The sequence below is a fragment of the Phalacrocorax aristotelis genome, chromosome 1 (assembly GCF_949628215.1).
Source record: "Phalacrocorax aristotelis chromosome 1, bGulAri2.1, whole genome shotgun sequence".
NCBI classification, from domain to species: domain Eukaryota; kingdom Metazoa; phylum Chordata; class Aves; order Suliformes; family Phalacrocoracidae; genus Phalacrocorax; species Phalacrocorax aristotelis.
In genome coordinates, this window is record NC_134276.1 from 139,869,587 (window position 1) to 139,888,834 (window position 19,248).

The following is a 19,248-nucleotide window of genomic DNA, read 5'->3' on the forward strand; positions in this document are numbered from 1 at the left end:
AAACAAGGAAGAATTTATCCAAATTATTCTTAGACAGTGTTATTTTGCTTCTGAAAGGGTGCTGTCTGTTGCATGCCCAGGCATTATAGTAAGAAACTATCTTTTGTTTCATTTATGATTCTCAAATTTGGGACATTAATAAAAATGGACAGGAACCCATGACAATATAAAATAATTTTCTCTTCAGAAATGGTCTTCTAGATGTATATGCAATTTATTTTCAGGTGATATTTATGTGTTCATATGCAGCCTGACCTGAGCAGGCTACATATCTGTACCCTACTTTCCAGAGACACAAAAGAACTACACAGCTTTTTCTTTTAATCACCTGCATAGATACTCTGTAATATACATTAATGTAAGTATGCAAATATACAGATCAGAACTGACTGCTACTGGTGTGAAGGGAAACTGTGACCTCTCAATCCCATTTAAACACATTAGTAGGCCTTAATAAAGTCAAGCAATATTGTTAGCTATATTAGTGCAACTAAACAGTCCTTGAGGTATAAGAGAACTGTGTATGCTAGAATGAGAGTATCACTAAATCTAAGAACTAACAGTATTAAAGCTATATGGTTACTCCATTAAAAACTATGCTTTTAAGAGTTTAGGAAGATTAGAAGCCTGTAAGGCATATTTAGATAGTTACTACAAAAGAATCAGGTGTGTGTTCTGGGACCTGTTTTATTTAAATTTGGCTTTAATCAACACATATTTTGGAAGGCAATGAGAAATTCTTCAAGCCAATTATGTTATTCAATGTAGTTTGAATATGAGAATATCCCTTCTGACAAGCTGAGGAAATGTAGGCTTATCAAGAAAGATCTTCTAACTGAAATATGCAAATAACTAACTCTGAAAGAATGTGGAAGCTGTATAGACAGGGAGACAACTGTGTTACACCTGTCCAAAAGCAGAACACAACGCTGAGGAACTGCGAAGTTTTCCAGAAGTTTAGGCTGTGGCAGGATATTCTAACTAAGCATACCTTGCAGCAAGGCATTTGTTTTGATTTGCTAGCCTTCTGATAGAATAAACACTTTCCAAAATATGAACAGCCTACTGTGATTTTAGCAATGTTTCTTAGAAGCATTCTTTAACTACAAAGGAGCAGAAAAAAAACCTGTTCAAGTGAAAGATCACTTTCTCAATTTCTTAATGCACATTGGGTGACATACCAAAACACTTCTTTTTTAAGTCACGCTACTTTTAAGTCTTCTTTGTTTGCTTTGACATCATATCTGGAACAGACAATGGCAAGCAGACTCTGGTTTGCATGTTATCAGTGAATCTGAAATAAAGAAAAGAATTTTGTTCAGATTTAGTTTTATTCTCCATGCCTCAAGGAACACAAACGGTGTCAAATTTCACTACCAAAATATCTGAAAATCCCACTGAGCTGTTGGAGACAACATCAGAATCCAGTACCAAATGATTCCATACAAGATGGTTTTTAGTGAAGGCAACTTTAAAATAAGGTCTCATCTACAAAACCTTCTTGACCAGAACACTTAGAATTCAGCTGATGTCCAGGAATAACTATGAAGCTCGGTTAGTTTTTTCTTGTTAGGTCTGTTTTCAGTGGCATGCTGTTCAAAATATGACCATTGCTTAAACAAACTGGAAAATTTTCTATTTCTGAGTCTCAGATTTTTACTGTGACTATTTCAAAAACTCTTCCATATGAAAGAGCACCACATTTGTATTTATGAACAGCATGGCTTATGCACTTTTCGTATTGATTGGAATACTTCAATAAAAGCTAAAGCTTTAGCTTTTTGTAGCTGAATCTGGTAATCATGCAATGCAGCAACCCAACGTATCAATCTCATTAAGCTTTGTGGCCTTGATTTTATACATTAATAATCTGATCACTGTTTTTATCAAAATCAAGAAAGAATCCAGATGAGTTAATAATGGAATAATGAATCTCTGTCACTGCACAGCAACATCAGACTATAGAAAGAATACATTATTCTCATGATCTCTGCAACACTTATGTAACTTATACTTTCTGGTTTTCATCATCAAGTGTTTTCTCAGTTGCCCTAAGTTCCAGCAAAAGTATGTGAAGCAAAGAAATCCTGTTGCATTGAATGTAAGAAACTAGTGGAAAAAAATCATCTGCCTTTTACACTATGCTTTGTTATCTAGGAAAGATCCCAAATTGCCCCTCTGGACTGTTCAAGTGTTCTACCAGAATGGTTCAGTGCGTTCAATATTTACATCATTGAGCTGCAAAATCCAGTCATGGAGATAATAACGTTTGCTATGTTTGTGATTACTCCAAGCATCCTGGTACCAAAAGCAAAAATACACCATCTTCCTCCGTTAGAAAGTTGTTGAGAAGGTAGTTTTAACTTCCAGAAACTAGGACCTCTCTTGTTAAGTAGGACACCTATAATCATGGTCATCTTTGTCATCCTCCACAAATCTTGCTTTAAGGAAGACCTGGTACCAAAATCTACGCTGAAAAATTCTAACCATCTTCTGTACAGATGAAGTTGCATTCAGGGCATAATACCTTCCTTTTTCAGTGACCAAACTCTCACTTTAGGTACCTGTTCAGGACATTATGCAGAAATATGTTTCCTCATTCTTCCCATATGAGAGCTGTGCAAAAATCTACTGCTGACACAAGCAGCAGCACATCCAACAGTGAAAAAGCCTGCAAACTTCATTGGCAAAATAGCTTCCAATTAAGAAGGAATGCGTACTCATAAGAGAATTTGATTTGTGTTTTACTGGTTTTAAAACTTCACAACTTTCTAATTCCAAGTAATGATGTGCCTACCATTTTGGTAAGGAAGTGCAGCTTTTTAACATATTATCAGCTAGCTGTAGGTGCTGTATTATTTACATATGCTTTCACATTTCCCAAAACATGGTTCATTAAAAAGGAGTTTTGATGGGGCTTGCTATCTTGAAGAAAAAGGTTTGAAGAACACTACATGTAGTGTCTCTCATATTTCTGTTTCTCATATTTCTGCATTTCTAAAGAAATAAAGTAGTATTAATAAAATACTCCAAATAGCAGGTGCTGTAATTATTCACCAGGAAAAAATGTTCTGATACAGCTTACAATGTATTAAACCCATTCACAATTAGCCTGATTGTGTCCTTCAAGTCAAAGGGAGCAAACCAGGAAACTGACTTCTAAGGTATAGTTCATGATATAGTTTTCATTAAGCACCTACTGCCACAGGTACTGCATAGGCCCAACATTTGTTATTCCTCAAAGTACTGCACTGAAAATGCATGTATGAATTAAAGAATCATACCAAGTTGTGTATGCGCCTAACTAGGCTTGCCCCCATGCAGAGAGAGATTAGTATATTCCTTGCCTGGACTCTGACAGTTGCCAATGCACAGTTACAGACTGGCTGCAAAGAACAAAATTCTCTGCAGGGTTCTTTACTATGATTTTATTTTCAAGGGGGGAGTATTATTCAGTCTTGCTAATGACATTTTCTAGAAACTGCTTCGGATACGTTCCTTCCCTCCACAAAATTATTTTTATGATCATCAGTACAAATCAGGCTCCCAAGAACAGACTGTTTTCTTACACGTATAATGTCAAACTGAACAGATCAAAATCTAATCTATCTTCTTTTCTTCATAGAATTTTTTTCTACAATGGATATATATGTATTTGCATATACCTGTACTGCAAACATTATTATTTTAAATAATATTTTAAAAATATAATGTAAAATAAAATAAATAACAACTTTCTAAATTATAAATAATAAATTAAAAAGAAAACCAATACTCAGCTTCCACCGTCAAACTTATCACTTCAAACTGCTCTGCTTCTATGAGGAAATTAAAGTTTTATGCTGCCAGTACTGAGAATCCAATATGAGCCCGATCCTTTGTACATAAAAAGCCTTGCTTTTCCTCCAAACTCTCAAAGTCAGCTATGTTCTGGTTATCTCTTGGTTGAGTACCACAACTACTTGCCTCCCCTAGAAAAGGTGGTGCCAGTGCTTACACTGTATTTTGAATGACTACAAACAGCAAGTGTTAATTTCACAGATTAAACAGGTTTTCTCTAACTGTAACCATAATCTATGTATTGCAGTGCCACTAGGGATTTCTTTCCACTTTACTTGATCCAGAGCTTTACTACATCACTATCCATTATAACTGATGTACATTTATCTATGCACATTCATATCCATAAAATAAGATAATATGTTCTACATTTTTATCCTCTTAAATATGAATTAAGGAATTGTCTTGGGTGACAGTCGCCTCTTTTGTCTGTGCATTACCAGCAAAAGAATAACAATGCTCAATGGATTTCAATCAAGAATTAACAAGCAGAATCAAAAATATTTTATGTAGTTCCCTTTCTTAATACACACAACTAAATCAGGCATGTCTTCTTGGTATTCGTGCAGACAGATACTGTTTTCATACAGTTATAAATAATCACTGAGATTATCATCACAGAAAGACTTTAGTGGGGAACAAACACATAAAAAGCCTTTCTGGTTTTGTTTATTTATACACTGTATTTCACAGCACTTTTTCCTATCATAAGTCAACCAGTTAGACATTGCTGAAAGAAACGTTGCCCAACAACAGCTGGAAAAGAAAAAAAGCCTTGGAATTATTTTCTCAAAGAAACTAAAAGCAAGCCAAAACAGGGCACAATATTCAAATTACATTATATTAGAAATGATATACCAAATTTTACCAGCTAAGGGAAAAATGGCAAGCTAAGCCTATCCCTCTACCTCTCCCATTTTGTTAATTCTTCACTAGTGCACGTACCTACAAAAGACTTCAGCTGAATTCCAGCTTAATCTCTCCCTAGACTATCCTGGAGACATTTTATTTAAATATGTTCTAATTTTCTTCATGTCATGTTATGTGTTTCTTCCCTGGAAGTGCAGTGTGTTGTCCTGAGAGGGTAATACAGGTAACATTTAATATACACTTGTAAAATAATAGTAGCATTTATCAACTCCGAATTCCACCGGCACTATTAATTCTCACAGAATATACCCACATAACTGAGGCCACAAGCTCTGGGACTCTGAAATGCTGCAAACCATTTTTAGCTACAGCAGCAGGGAAGGAGGGAAGACAAGAGAAGTCAATTTGCACAAAGATCGGTGACTAAACCAAGTCTCTGTCCTGTTTCAGAGACTTGCCCTTACACTCCGCAAAATATAATGTTTGTGTAATCACAAGAAAGCAAAAAACCCAAACAACCCATAAAACATATCTGAGTTTTCCTTTCAGTGGCATTTAAAGTTTTCAGTTGCAGTTTTGCACTGAGCATTCATTAATTCAACAGCAAAACAATGGAAGAACCATAAAGTCTGATAGGAAGTCTTTAATTTCAATTTTCTTTGCCTAATCGCTGATAAAAATATCCCCAGAAGAGACACTTACTGGACACTAACAGACCAATATCTAGCTCCAAGCATGTACATGAAACATGTAAACTAAATGATGTACCAACGTACCACCAACGCAGGTATAACCTTAAAAAACACAAATTCTGTCCAAGATCCAGGAAAAGTCAGTTTACAAAAAGACCACCACCTTTGCTTTTTACTGGCTAATGTTATATTCTGTTTTCACCTGAAATATTGTTGCATTTTCCAGAATCCTACATTGAGTTAAGTGGCTGCTTTACCATATGCACTCTAATTTACAGTATTTCAGCTCAATGGAGCAGTGCAATGCAAGCAGAACTTGTATTCTCATCTCTACTTCTAAATTGTACTCCTGCGCTGAAAAAGTAGAATGCATATGACAAATTCAATGCACTTTGTACTTCTCACTAGTAACACAATGACCTGAGAAGGTTAGGCAGATGACTAAAATTATGCATGTGAGTGGTTCCCCACATCTTGGAGAGGCCTGTGCTGACCAGTCACCAAAAAAACCACCAAAGCCTAGTTAAGAGAAAAACAAACATCCTTACAATGAGCATATCTGTTGCCCACTTCCATCACCAATAAAAGCTACCTGTGGCAGCTGGTCTGTATGTAAGAGGCTAGAGAACCACATCCTCTTTGCCTCTGTTTCTCTCAAAGGCTGCAGATCGTCATCATTCTGCTTCAAAAACTGGGTGGGTGAGATCTGCAGCTCACAACCTGCACTGGGTGGCCCTTGGAGGGAGGACACAGAAATTAACTCTATGACAGGTGGCTCAGAGACCAAGTTCACACATGCTGGAGAGAAACCCAACCTTTTAAAGATTTAAGAGGATCTAAATATCCACTCCTCTTTTGGAATTTGTTTAGCAGTCACAAACCTAAGAAGTCTGAAACCCACTCCTTTACACAAAAACTAATCCACTGGCACGTGCGATAGGATGCTCAGGTTTGCTCACTTCATGCTCCCAGGCTATACAGCTTACTTGAGCCCTGGCACCCAACAAAAAGACTTAAGAAAGGTTTCCTATAGTCAGATACATATCTTCTTCCGATATTAAGACATTAATCCAAAACAATGCAACTTGGATGAACATCTGAAAACAGCATGGCTATGTGAAAATGGTATGCCTGCATTTTACACTTTTAAAAAAAATTTTCATTATCAAAGCAGAAAAATTTAAGTATCGAGGGTTATAAGTTTAAATTAATTAAACTTGTAATTTTATTTATCTAAGCAGAGAAAAATCAGCAAGCTGAAAAATAACTGAAAATTATTTTCAGTAATTGAAATGAAGTAACTGACATTAAGTATGGAAGGGAAATTTGTATTTTGTTTTAATATGCAATTTTAATATAAAACCTCCTTAGGATGGTATTTGAGAGTTCACATAAATATTTTAACATCCTAAATTGAATCTTTACTGAACTGTACATAATCACATTTATTATTATAATTTTCACTGAAACAGAAACCTGGTAAACACACACTTAATTTCAGTACCTTAACGCAGTAACAGAGCTGTACTTTTGCGTGCACTCTATGTCCATCTTCGCTGTGCCCACGACTGTTTTCAACTGCAAATGACTCCTTAAGCTATAAATGCGCAGTAAGATACGTAACTGGCTGCATGACTGAACTGGCCTCCGGAAGGAGGATGCAAAATCTGAACTGTCACCTCCAACTCTGTTTCTCAGTGACACGGAGGCAGAGTTCCACAAATAGCTGGGAAGTTATATTAAGAGGTTGTGTGATGTCCTGCCAGGGTCTTTACTAGGCTTCTAGAGTACAAAGGTCATGTATTACTTATTTATAGAGAAGGAGGATACTGTACAAACCATATGAGGTTTTAGGAAGCTTGTACTTCTAACCTAAACGATTCTGTGATTCTGTGAAATAATGCAATGTACACCACATTTTGAGAAATGGCATTAAAGTTCACCTATAATTGAAAGGTATCCTCTTTAACTAATATATGGTCTTGATTCAAGAAGAAAATCAAGACGTACTTAAATCTTCTTTGGCTGTGACAGAGCTTACCTTGTTTTATGATTTAAAAGGAGTTTACATGAAACTTCTACTCTTTTATATAGTTAGACTGAGCGGTGCCGAGGATTCCTCATTATGTGTTTGTAGAGCATTTAGCACAGCTGTTATCTTTTTTCTCTACACATCAAATGACTTTCTATTCTGCATTTGTGTAGCCCACTGTATGAGACGTTGTATGTATAACCACTATGAGTCCACCCTCCTCAGCCATAACATACATCACTTTATCATAAATGGGTTGGTTCAGATTTGATTCTCACCCCAATTCTTCCATCTAGTAACTGCAGTTGCTTGGTCAAAACACTTCTGCCTTGCCTCTGCTCCCCTCGGACCAGGTAGTAGAGCGCTAATGTTTGCCAGACAGCTGTTGTGTGGCTTAATTATCTCCACAAAGGAAAACAGAATTACTGCAAATTGTTGTTCAATGACTTGAAATGTATGCCATGTCTGTCAATAATATCAGCAAATCAATCAGTATTTTCAGTGCATACAAATACAGGCTGTTCTCTAAAAAAGAAACACCTTTTTCCCCTTTTCAGCTAAAGAAGGGACTAAAGTAGCCTTTGGTCCCGTGGTAAACCGTGCCTTCCCTCCCACTCTTCACTTATTAACAGGCTGGAAAACTAAAGCATATTGTGCCTCTCCCTCTAGACTCTGTTTTTATTTTAACATTACTGATTTTCAAATTTGACAGAGCCTTTAATAAGACATAATAGGAAAGCTGAATGTCAGTCCCAAGAGTCAGAAAAACATCCCATTTTAACCTGTCTGAAATGCAGCAAACAGCTTCAAGAAAGAAAATGAACAGACAGAATTACTTAAGTATTCTACGTAAGAGACTTCTATTGTATCAGTACGAACCTAGAATATACACAAGACATATATGCCCTCTAGATGATCTGTAAAGTCACTGATTTTAGAAATTTACATTTCAGATTTTTTGCTTAGGCTGCATTTATTTTTATTAGAAACAGTATCCTGCCAATTCAATTTAGAAATAAACTGATTTCCTACTTTATCTGAAAAATACTGCTAGCAGTGATCTTCCTAATACAACGAAGCTGGTCATTGCTGGCTGACACCAATCCCATAATGGTGGGTTTTATGGTGTCCTTTTATGATGCCTTAATGGGCAGCACCATTTTCTGAATGTATTGATCCTCACAGTTTCCTTCTGATTTCTGCTCAACAGGAACACATTGCAGGAACTGTAATTCCCTTTTTTTTTACCTCTTTTGGCATCTCAAGCTACTTTTGACATTTCTTTTGATGGTTTCCATCTTTCACTGCCAGCAATGTACTGTCCATGGCCTTTTCTTAATTTTCTCTCCTGTTGTCTTTATTCCTCTCCAACATTATGTTGGCTTTTTAGTCTTTCCTTTCCCTTTACTGTCTGCCTCTTAAAAAAACCTACCAAACCCCAGAAACTTGCTTTGTTTAAAACACTGGATTAAGCTTGAGCATCCAGGTTTACTTCCTGTATTGAAACAGATTTTCAAAACAGCTTCTCTATTTTCCAGTGCTAGAAGCTCACCGCTTACCACTGATGTCAGATTTTCAAGCGAGCTCAGCATCAACTAATTCCTGCTTCAATTCTTACGATCAGATATTTGCAATAGCTCAGGGCCAAGAGATTTTTGGAAGTCCAGCCTCCTGTTCTGCTGTCTGTTTAGAACTTCACAATTTTTGATGTTCTGGCTCTAATCTGTCAGTGCCCCCATATGTCATATGAAAAGAAAAGAATAAAGGAAGTATTTGTCTTCTCCCAAGCTTTGCATGAAAGGAATTTAGGCTATACAGGATCAAAGATTGTACTATACACAGCTTGTCTTGAATTTTAACCTGGAACTACTCTAAGACTTATTTAAGAATACTACTGTTATGTAACGTAATATATTATATTTACTATAATAATTTACTGAAAATAAGATTTGACATTTAAGACAGCTCAGTTTCAGTGGACTAAAATGTGAAAAGTCTGTTTGCATTAAGAAACCTTCTCAAAATGAAATCTAGTAAGGAAAAACTCCCACCGGCAGTAAGAGTTTATGGTTATTTAGTTAAAATCAGTCTCTCAATACCATGATTTTGTATGTTTGTTCAGCTGGTCATTTAGTTTTCCAGGAGTAATCTTAGCAGTCTGCAAAACTTAGTGAGTAAATAGTAATTTTAATACTTTGCTCCTTCCATTGCTTTCCATTTGAAGCACTTAATGCGTTCCACAAACACAGCAAAAAGCTCTTCTTTTTATTTAGCAGAAGATGCTACAAAGGGGCAACTGTGTCTGAGAACAAAGAGCAGCTCAGGCAGTTGCAATTTGCTCATTTCCAACTCTGTGCTATCCCCATTCTGAAGGATAGATAAATCTGCTCACTCTTTTCATCCCATAACCTGAGGGTTTGGTGGTGGGCAGAGGCTATGTGGAACCCGTATTACATTATACTTGTTCTACTGTTATGCCCAAAAGAGTTTAAGAACAGTCTAACCTTAAACACACCTTGTGACTTCTGGCAATGTCCTAACTCATTAACCACATGTGTGTTTATAAAACACTGGCTCTACCAATGAAAGGAAAGGTACCATCAAACTTACAAGGTGGAAAATTTGACAATTTAACTCTTAAAGTCTTTCTGATCTCCTTTGTCTATTTAAGTAGTATTTAAGCATTTATTAGCTCATTCTAAGGAAATCTTGTGTCCCAATATGAAAAACCAGATGATTCTGGTTCTTCCTGTCTTCTTTAAATGGTAGGGTTCATCATGCACCCTTCCTCTCCTCTTCCCACTTCTCTCTACCATTCACCTCTCCTGTCACTGGAAAGCTGAAAGCTGAAAATCACTGAACATGTTGATCTCAATGAGATCCTTATTAGGATCAGTGCTCTACACTAAATGAAGGATATCCAACACACATCAAATGATAGTGAAGTCAAAAGCATATGGTGATTATCAAGGAAATATTTAAAAAAATAATATACATGTTCTAACAGCATTACATTTTAGAAATAGAGAGGTACCTCAAGAATAATATCCAGACTCAGTAAAGCATATACTTAGTCTGAAACACGGCAGTAGATTTAAACATGTGCTTAAATGCTTCCTTTAACTGGAACCTATTGTGAGTTTTTCTGCTGCTACCAAATGTGCCCATACTTATAACTGATATGGCTGCTAAGACATCATTTATCTTGAAATACAGAGGTTAACAGTTATTTCATTTACAAGGCTACCCTGTCCTGGATTACTTAACTCTGTTCTATCTACCATACTAATCTAACATCCAAAAATGAATCATGTTTCAAAAATATAATGCCAATAATCCTTTACCATCTTTGCTGTCAGACAGAGTCCATAAAGCATCCTTCCACCATGAACTAGCAGGAGGTGGCTTCAAAACAAATAAAAAGGAGGTGACTCTTCATAACATGCATGTTAAGCCGTGGGACTCCTTGCTACAGAATAATGTGGATGCTCAAAGTTTGCAGAGCTCAGAGGCAGGCCCTGCAGGTTTACAGGATAGAAATCCACTGCAGTTACTAAATAGAAAGAAACTATGCCTGGCTGTGTACATCTCTGGGATGGCTGAACACCAAGGGATTAGTCGAAATATGATATACAATTTCCTTGTTCTTACACACTTCCTTAGGCATTTGGTTTTGGCTAGTGCTGAGGACAGGTGACAGTCTGAGAGGCTGGACAATCCGCTCACTGCTGGACGAGTACCGGGACTAAGCTCACGTGCTCATTCTTACGCTCAGATGTTCCAGCCCTTCCTAAAGGGAGCTACTCCTTGCACACTGCTGTTGAGTGAATAATCAGCAATAGTTAAACAAAATGTAAAACATTACAGACTGAGGCTTAACCGAATTCTATTTCAGCGTACTGGCTTGAATGGAGAAAAAGTGTTTCAGTGTTTTTTAATTTTCCTGTTTTAAGGAAAAAAACTATCCACTTTTTGCAGTTCCACCCAAAACTAAATAGCTCCAGATACAGTTTTAGAATAATAGAGGTTTAATGACTTTTTAATGTAGTTCACTTCTATATTCAGAATTAAATTTCGAACAAAATGACATTCAACAAAACCAAAACTGCTTTATTGATTACCTCAAGTTCTACCCATCAGATACCAAGTTTAATGGCTTTTAATTCAAAGCAGCAGCACAAACATCCCCTAGTATCCCTGGCTAAGATAGAGAGCAAAAATGATTGAATCTGTGAGAAACATTCTTTTGCCTCTTCCCAATTCCTATCTACTCCTATCAGCATCAGATGTAAGAAGAAATTCCACCAGGAAAGTTTTTCTCATGAGACTGCCAACTGATTCTGCAGATTCAGCTAAATAACAGGCTTCTGTGCACTTCTCTGAACAGATCCTCCTAATCAGCCTTTACAGGATATGAGAACAAAATTAGAAAAGGGGCGGGGGATGCAACTAAAGTAACAGAGAAACTTCACAGATCTGTACGTGCCATTTAATACTTTGCCAGCAGCCAAGTATTTATTTTCATCTTTTAGGTGTAAATTTTAAGATGCTGAATCTTGAAATGGATTATAATCGTGCCAACTGAAATTTCATTCAAATAGACTTGGCAATCAATTCCACCACTTTATAATCCATAAGAAATGCTTTGGCTGCAGTGTAGCTCAAAGGACTTAGTTACTTGGAAACATGCTTTCAGTTTCAGGAATGAAAGGCGAATTTTAACGTTTTAAGAAAACTACTGTATTGTTTAGATTGAAGGCGAGAATTTTGCCTCCTGTCTTTATCCTAAGCAATGCAGCAGTTTCCTTAAAATGCTGAAAATTGCCTTGCATTACCAAAATTGAAAGCAATTTTAGCTAGCTGGGATTACCATCAAGGTGCATGGTCTCCACATACTGTTGGAGGTGCAGGGTCAACCAGCTGCAGGGTGGCAGGGCCAGCCAATGACAGAACTGTAGTTTCTTTGTTTTCTGAAGTGTAGTGAGAAAAAAATCAGGCTCTTCTGAGGTTTGGGATCTAACCCATCTTTATACCACTTTTAATACTAATTTTTCGTGGCTTAAATCAATCCTCCCACTATCTCCAAGAGGCTACTGGGATCTGTCCTGTGAACCCCCCCATCCTTTTCCCCTAGCATACTTCTTCATGATGATCTCATTCTCCACTCATATATCTTCACATTCCATCTGTAGGCCGATAACTCATAAATCTGCCCCTTCTTTCATGGCTTGTCTCATTTCATCTCATCCTGTCTCATGTCTTTTCTTGGGTGTTTTGTTGTCAGTTATGAGTCATTGTAACTCAGGCTTAATTCACATCTGAAAACGCTCTCCCCTCCCCACATTACCATCCAATATACGCTACTTAGGTCCAACGAATGCCCTGCCTCCAGGAAAAAAATAACCAATTCATGTTTCTGAACATTATCAACGAAACCAAACTTTTAGACCACAAGTTCAGGAACTTCCAACATGAAGGCTGTCAACTAAATCATCATAATGTCTTAACTTTTTATTTTCTTCCTCCCCAGTGTCTTCACTGCATTTAGATTTTACAGCTGACATTCAGCTAACCACTGCTACCTAGTCTTCATTTTGCAGTAGGAGCTGCTCATGCCTGGGCTGCATAATAGGTGCAAAGCTGTCATTTTGAAACAAAGGCATCCAAACATCACCATCAACTTAACAGCACCCAGACATCACTGTCACCACTCAACGCAGAATCAATGTTCAAAAAAAGTAACCGATACTCCTGCACTTTCTGAAACCATTGCCTTGGTTACAAGATGCAGCAAACAGGAATGAAAGAAGTGGTTAACACAATTAACTCAAATAATCCTGTATCACATTCTCTATCAGTATTTTGATATTATTTCCTCCTATACTCAATGCAGAATGTTTTGCAATGAGAAGGAGTAGGGTTTTGAGAGGTTTGAAAAGTTTTCCAATTAGGAAAGGTTCCTTTTAAAATGCCATAATTTTCTAGAAATACAGACTGTGATAATATACTGATTTCAAGTTTTTCAGGTCCCAAAATTACAGAAAATTTGTGAAATAGAAGTACTCCTTCTGTGAAAACCAAAATGAATTAAAACCGGCATCTCTCAAATACAGCAAGGCTTGTAAAAGTAGCTTTGCTATAATTGTAATTTATTTAGAAAATAGTGCATCAGGGTAGTGTTAGAAACATGAAAGGTTTGCAATGAGTATTAAGTGTAATTTTTTTCCCCAAAGAAGGAAAAAAAACTTCCTTTCTAAAGTAGCTTGTTAGTCACAGTTATTGAAATCATATATAGTTTGAAACTTCTAAAAGGAAAATCTTACTTTTAGATTTTTCTTATTTTGATGGAATTAGAAGGACTGGAATGATCACAACCTGAAATTCAAAGTTAAGCCTACCTTGCCCATAACTATGAGTTTTTAGAATACTAAGTAAGGTCAGTAATTCATATCTAAAATACTGGATGCTTGATTTGATCATCACCTTTGGGTACAGAATTAGCGCTTAATTTCAGGTTATAGAATGTTCTCAGGCACTATTCTTCCTGTCTATTGTCAACAAAATTTGTATAAGGCTCATTTCTCCTGTCTTAGAGTGTTAACTCTTCTGAAGGAACTGCATAACTGAGTAGTTAAACACTTTTTAATCTCAAGTGTACTTACTTTCAAAAGGCTTAAAAGTTAAAATGATTTAGATAAAATTAATCTTCTTATAGGAAAACAGTATTACTCTTCAAAGTTGAAGAGAAAGCTTTTCTAAATTTGCATTAGGAGACTGACAGCAGTTTCCCGTTCTTACAGAGAAAACTGTAGCTCTAAAGAGTAACTGAGGATGTTTCTTGAAGGCCAGTGATCTGACTTAAGGTTCAAAAACACTTGGAAGAAAACCAAGAGTTTTCACACTGACATTACATTTTGCGATGCTGCTGCTAGCAACTACTTGCATTGGAGGACCAACGTTACAAAAAACAAGAACAGCCAGTGAAGACAAAATAGTGAAATGAAAAGTACTACTAATGCTACATGATCATTCACTGGTCCCGTGTGTTGCATATGTATTATGTGTAGCAAAACCTGATGCTCTGGGATTTAATATCAATTTTGAGTACGAGTTATCTGAGGCTCACTCAGATGAAGCAAACTGCACGAAGTCAAAGAAGCAATTTGGTAGCAAAATCCAAAAAAGTACATCAATGCTGTCTACGAACACACTGCCAAAACCACGGGAATGCACACATAATAAAATTCAAACTTGAATAAGTATCTGGAAGCTGATACAGTGTGTAGTTGAGGAATTAAAAAATTGCCGAGTGACTTCGCTGTTTACTCATGTTTGCTTTTCAGATAGTCACATATGGTATAACATTTAACAAGAGTGGATCTTCACATATTAGTGACGCAGCGATTATATATCCTTAGGAGGTGCCTCTGCTTATGTGGTTTTGTTTAAAATATTTAATTACAAACAATAGTTTGCAATGTTCATTATAACAATTTAATGATTGTAATGAGATAATATAAGATTGTAATGACTATACAAGTAAAGTGTTTCCTCTGAATGCACTTTGTATCGATGCATTCTGCAAACACAAATCTTACCTTTATGTCTGTTAGCAATCCCATTTGCTTCACTGAATTAATCAGCTATAAAGGGACCTAGCGGTATACAGTGAATATCTCTACACTATTATCATAATACAGAAATATATGTAATTACTTGTTGCTGTTATCAGTTTGCACACCTATAGCATGTCTGTCATCACCTGCTCAGAAGGAGCTTTGAAAAGTGATCACGCAATTGTTCTCCTTGCTTCAGAGATGCATAACAGACTAACCAGACCCATACTGCTTTCCCCTGTATGTACTTATAAAACAAAAATCTATTTTCCTACAATCTAGAAATTTACAACCTTTCTCTAGATTGCCCTTGCTATCCAACTAGGATGTCCCATTTCTGCACTGGGAAGAACTGCAAATGCCTTATTTCCGTTCAGCTGTATACAGGATATATACAGCATTTAAATCTCACTAAAATCCTTGAGGGCTGGCAAGAGGTATACAGGACCTTCTGTCATCTCTGGGAACCAAAATGAATTTCACCCTCACTGTAGGCCTAACCCAGGGTTTATACACTTCCCAGGATTTAACTCCTGAGGGCACTGGGAGTTTTATAGTGCCTTAGTGCACCAGTAGAGGAGAGCCTGTTCTTTGCTCCGGTGGATATCAGAAGAGAATCTGCTTTCTCCACCATTCCTCAGATGGCCATCAATGCTCTGGGCAGTAATAGATGGTAAAATCTGACTTAGCTAGCAGATGGGATTGAATATCCAGAAGTATCAACGCATGTTGAACTTTGAGCTACAACTCTGACACACTACCTTTTCAACCCTAGCTTCATCTTTAAGTTGTGTAGTGGCATTCTGACTAAACAGCTTTAATCCTTCTTGTGACTTTTTCATTTATTTTATGTCATTTTATCACCGCCTTGTGTGAGGTAACAAGAACATTTTCCTTCCAGTGCATAAACTGCGGAGTACCCCGCCAATTACAGGTATACATAATGAAAACACAAATACCTGAACACCTTGCAGATTAGTCTTGAATGTCTTCTCTTTGTGTGTCTTCAGTTCATTTTGCCAGATTACTACTACGTCTTTTTAAGGGCAGCCTGAGACAGATACGCTGTAACAGGAGAAGAAGCAGCTATCTGAGTATGAATATAGACAGAAAATGCAGAATAAACACAGCAAAATCCAAAACATCATAAAATAAATATTTAAGTACTGTTATCCCCTACAGTCTCTTTTACTGATAAGTGTTACATATCATGCAGAGCAGGTAAACAAGAAACAGTAAACAAACCATGTCATTTCATAGAAAAGGTTGGAAAATATTTGCACTGCTCCTTTAAGCAGTGGGTTTGAACTTCTTGAACTGAGCTGCGCTCATGACTGTTGGCAGTGCTCGATGCTTTGCTGGATTTAGTGGCTTCTTTGCCAGCCCCGCTCCTTCTCCCCTTCTTCAGTTGAACCAGAAAAGCATATTAGCTTGAGTACATCATCTCTGTTACGATATACAGACACCTCACTGGCTTGGGACTACTCACCCAGAGTATACACATCATAGCAAAATTACCCTTGAAACCTAATGAAAACTTTCCCTCTATTGTTTACTCAGGAATTGGGAGATTGAGAAACAAACCATTTGTTGTATACTGAGGCCAAATCATCTGCCACATAAACTGGCATAAGCTTGCACTGAGCAGAGCAATGCTGTGCCAGTTCGTACAAGCAAAGAATTTGGTCGCTCTGTGTGTGTAAAAATCTCTGTGAGAGATCTTTAAATTCATTAGACTAAACACCAGAGATCCCTTTTCTCTCCAGGCCAGTAATAAAATGTTTGTTCTATTTTTGTGAGTCAGTTGACTGACATTAACATAAAGCTAAATCAACACACACAAATATTGCAACTACACATAAATCTGGATGAGAATGAAAGTATTACAGAACGTCCAAAGTATACCTCAGTTGCTCTTCTTCTGTATTTTCCTTGATTCCCCAAGGAACTTCATTTTCCTTGATTCCCCAAGGAACCTCAAAAACCCAGTCCAAAACCCTGTCTTCCCCTCTAACATCCTTAGACCTTAGGCCACTGTGAGCCTTTCCCTGCCTGAAGCAACTTGGATATGGCCTTCTCAAAACAAAATATTGAACATCAAATAAAATGTATTCTCCTTCTCACTGCTTCTTCCAAATCCTGCTAGCCTGTGGTCCAGAGTACACAGCAAACATACCTGGTGCAGGACTGAAACACTCTGTCACCGGAGATCATCTGGCTAGCCCAGTTATCATGTGTGTATCTAAACTGCCTCTAGTCTGGTTGTGTCAATTTACCTACATCAGCAGTTACTGCTGACATGCTGTCTCAACTTAAGGTTCACAAGTATCTTAAAAAATAACAGTTGGTATGATCTGAGTTTTAACACTTCTTACTCTCATATCTACTGCAAGTGATTGCAATATTTAAAAAAATCATATTCTAAATTACAGTTAGTGGTTGTGTACAATACTGAATTTCTTCTACTTCCAAAAACATCTGGATGAAAGTTAGTGGTCATCGAAGATAAGCAGCCCTACCAGCCAGACACTATCATGGGCCTGTAACAGGCACAAGTCCAAGTCTCCACTGCGCCTGCTTCTTTCAGGTCTCTACCTCTCCTTCTCATTCAATACCGATTACAGCACATGGCAGACTGATGTGTTACGTGGTCAAAGGTCACACAGCAGCATGTAAGTAGTTCAAATCCTGTTCTAATAACGGAAGACTGACATGTTAGTTCCCAGTTTCAAACGCTTCTGTTTGCTCAGTTTCACCTTTCTGGTAACATGAGGATCCACACACACATTTCAAATGGGTTCTAAAATACATCTATTGTGCATGTAAAGTACTTTCCATAAAGGTATTCTTTCATTAAATGTCACTGAGCTTGGATCTCTCACGAATATTGATGCAAGCTTCAAATTTTCAAAACTTGGGGCAACGTGACTTTGGAAGATACAATCTTCCCTAACAGCAATTTCTGAGTATTTTGGGTCCATTTGAAGATTCCTGAAGCTGACCACCCAAAATCATTGATTATTTTCAAATCTTAAGGCAAGCTATATTGTGAAAAGTGATGGGAGTGGCCACTATTTGGATCAGATGATTTCCTCATCATTAACATCCCACAGAGTTCAAAACCATGTCCTTTCCTGGTAGCCAAATTCTGCCATTAGCAGCAAGTATATAATCTCATTAAAGTAAACTGTAAGGCTAGGATGGAAAAGGATAGATAAAAAAGACTCTGTGCACTGAGTAACTGCAGGGAGTCTAAAGCTGAGGGTCTAATAATTAGTCTTATCTCTATCAAGGTGCAACAGAATAAGCTGATAAGTGCAAGAATGCCTGACAAGGCCCTAGGGCTCTTCACAGCTGCAGAGAAGCCTCATCGTTCTGGAGAATTTTAAGGACAATCTCATGTGGAGAGAAACATGAGAAATTTCTTTCTCCTGCCATCCTGCTGATGTGGGTATCTGGAAGGTGTATTTACCTACACGCTTCTCCCTTCAAACAAGCCACTGTGATGCCAAAGGTTCACTGTTGGGTTCCCCTTCGCAGGTCTGCTCAGGCACAGCGAGCAGCAGGTGCACAAAGAACAGCCTCTGGGACAGCCAAACTTCTGTTGTCTTGTGACAGGGAAGCCCAAGGGAAAACTCACTTTAAGGAGAGAGAAATCTTCCTTGAAGTTCTTATATTTCAGTCTCTGCTCTGTACAAGCCTTATCCAGGATCATTAGTTCATTAAGGCCAATATTTAGATTTAGTGATTTATTGGTGATTATTACACATTCGAACAGCAGCTGATGCGTCACCTTCCAAATTGAAGGAAACATCCAAGAAAAGAAGGTGGTCCTTCCTTCCCTACACTCTAATACAAACTCAAACAAAATACTAGCAGGTAGGAATGCAGTCTCACACTTCATGCCTTTCTCTGGAAGACATGAAAGTGCCCGAGTTAACAGGTTTATGGGAATCCTCCTCTAAATTCAGAGTTTCTTTCTGAAACGTGCAAATGATATGGCACCAAGTTGACAGGGACCATTTATCTCTATGTGTAAAATTTATGTTTCATTGTCCTTCTACTTGAAGACACAGTGGTAACTAGAATAGACATGATATGATTGCTTGTTCCCAATGTTCACAGTTGCTCCCCTTTTGCATCAGTGTTTTGCTGAAGAGGCAGGGCAAATGCTTTAACAGCATGTCCTGACTGAAAT

At 37.4% G+C, this 19,248-nt stretch overlaps 1 long non-coding RNA gene across 1 annotated transcript in view; it reads right to left on the minus strand.

Moving 5' to 3' along the window:
- Positions 1 to 19,248, minus strand: part of LOC142065796 (uncharacterized) — a 110,326-nt gene that overhangs the window by 39,074 nt on the left and 52,004 nt on the right. The window contains exons 5-6 of the long non-coding RNA XR_012663540.1: positions 16,010 to 16,115; positions 1,182 to 1,294 (exon numbers count right to left, since the gene is read on the minus strand). This is a non-coding gene — a long non-coding RNA (uncharacterized LOC142065796). The remainder of the gene's footprint in view (positions 1 to 1,181; positions 1,295 to 16,009; positions 16,116 to 19,248) is intronic.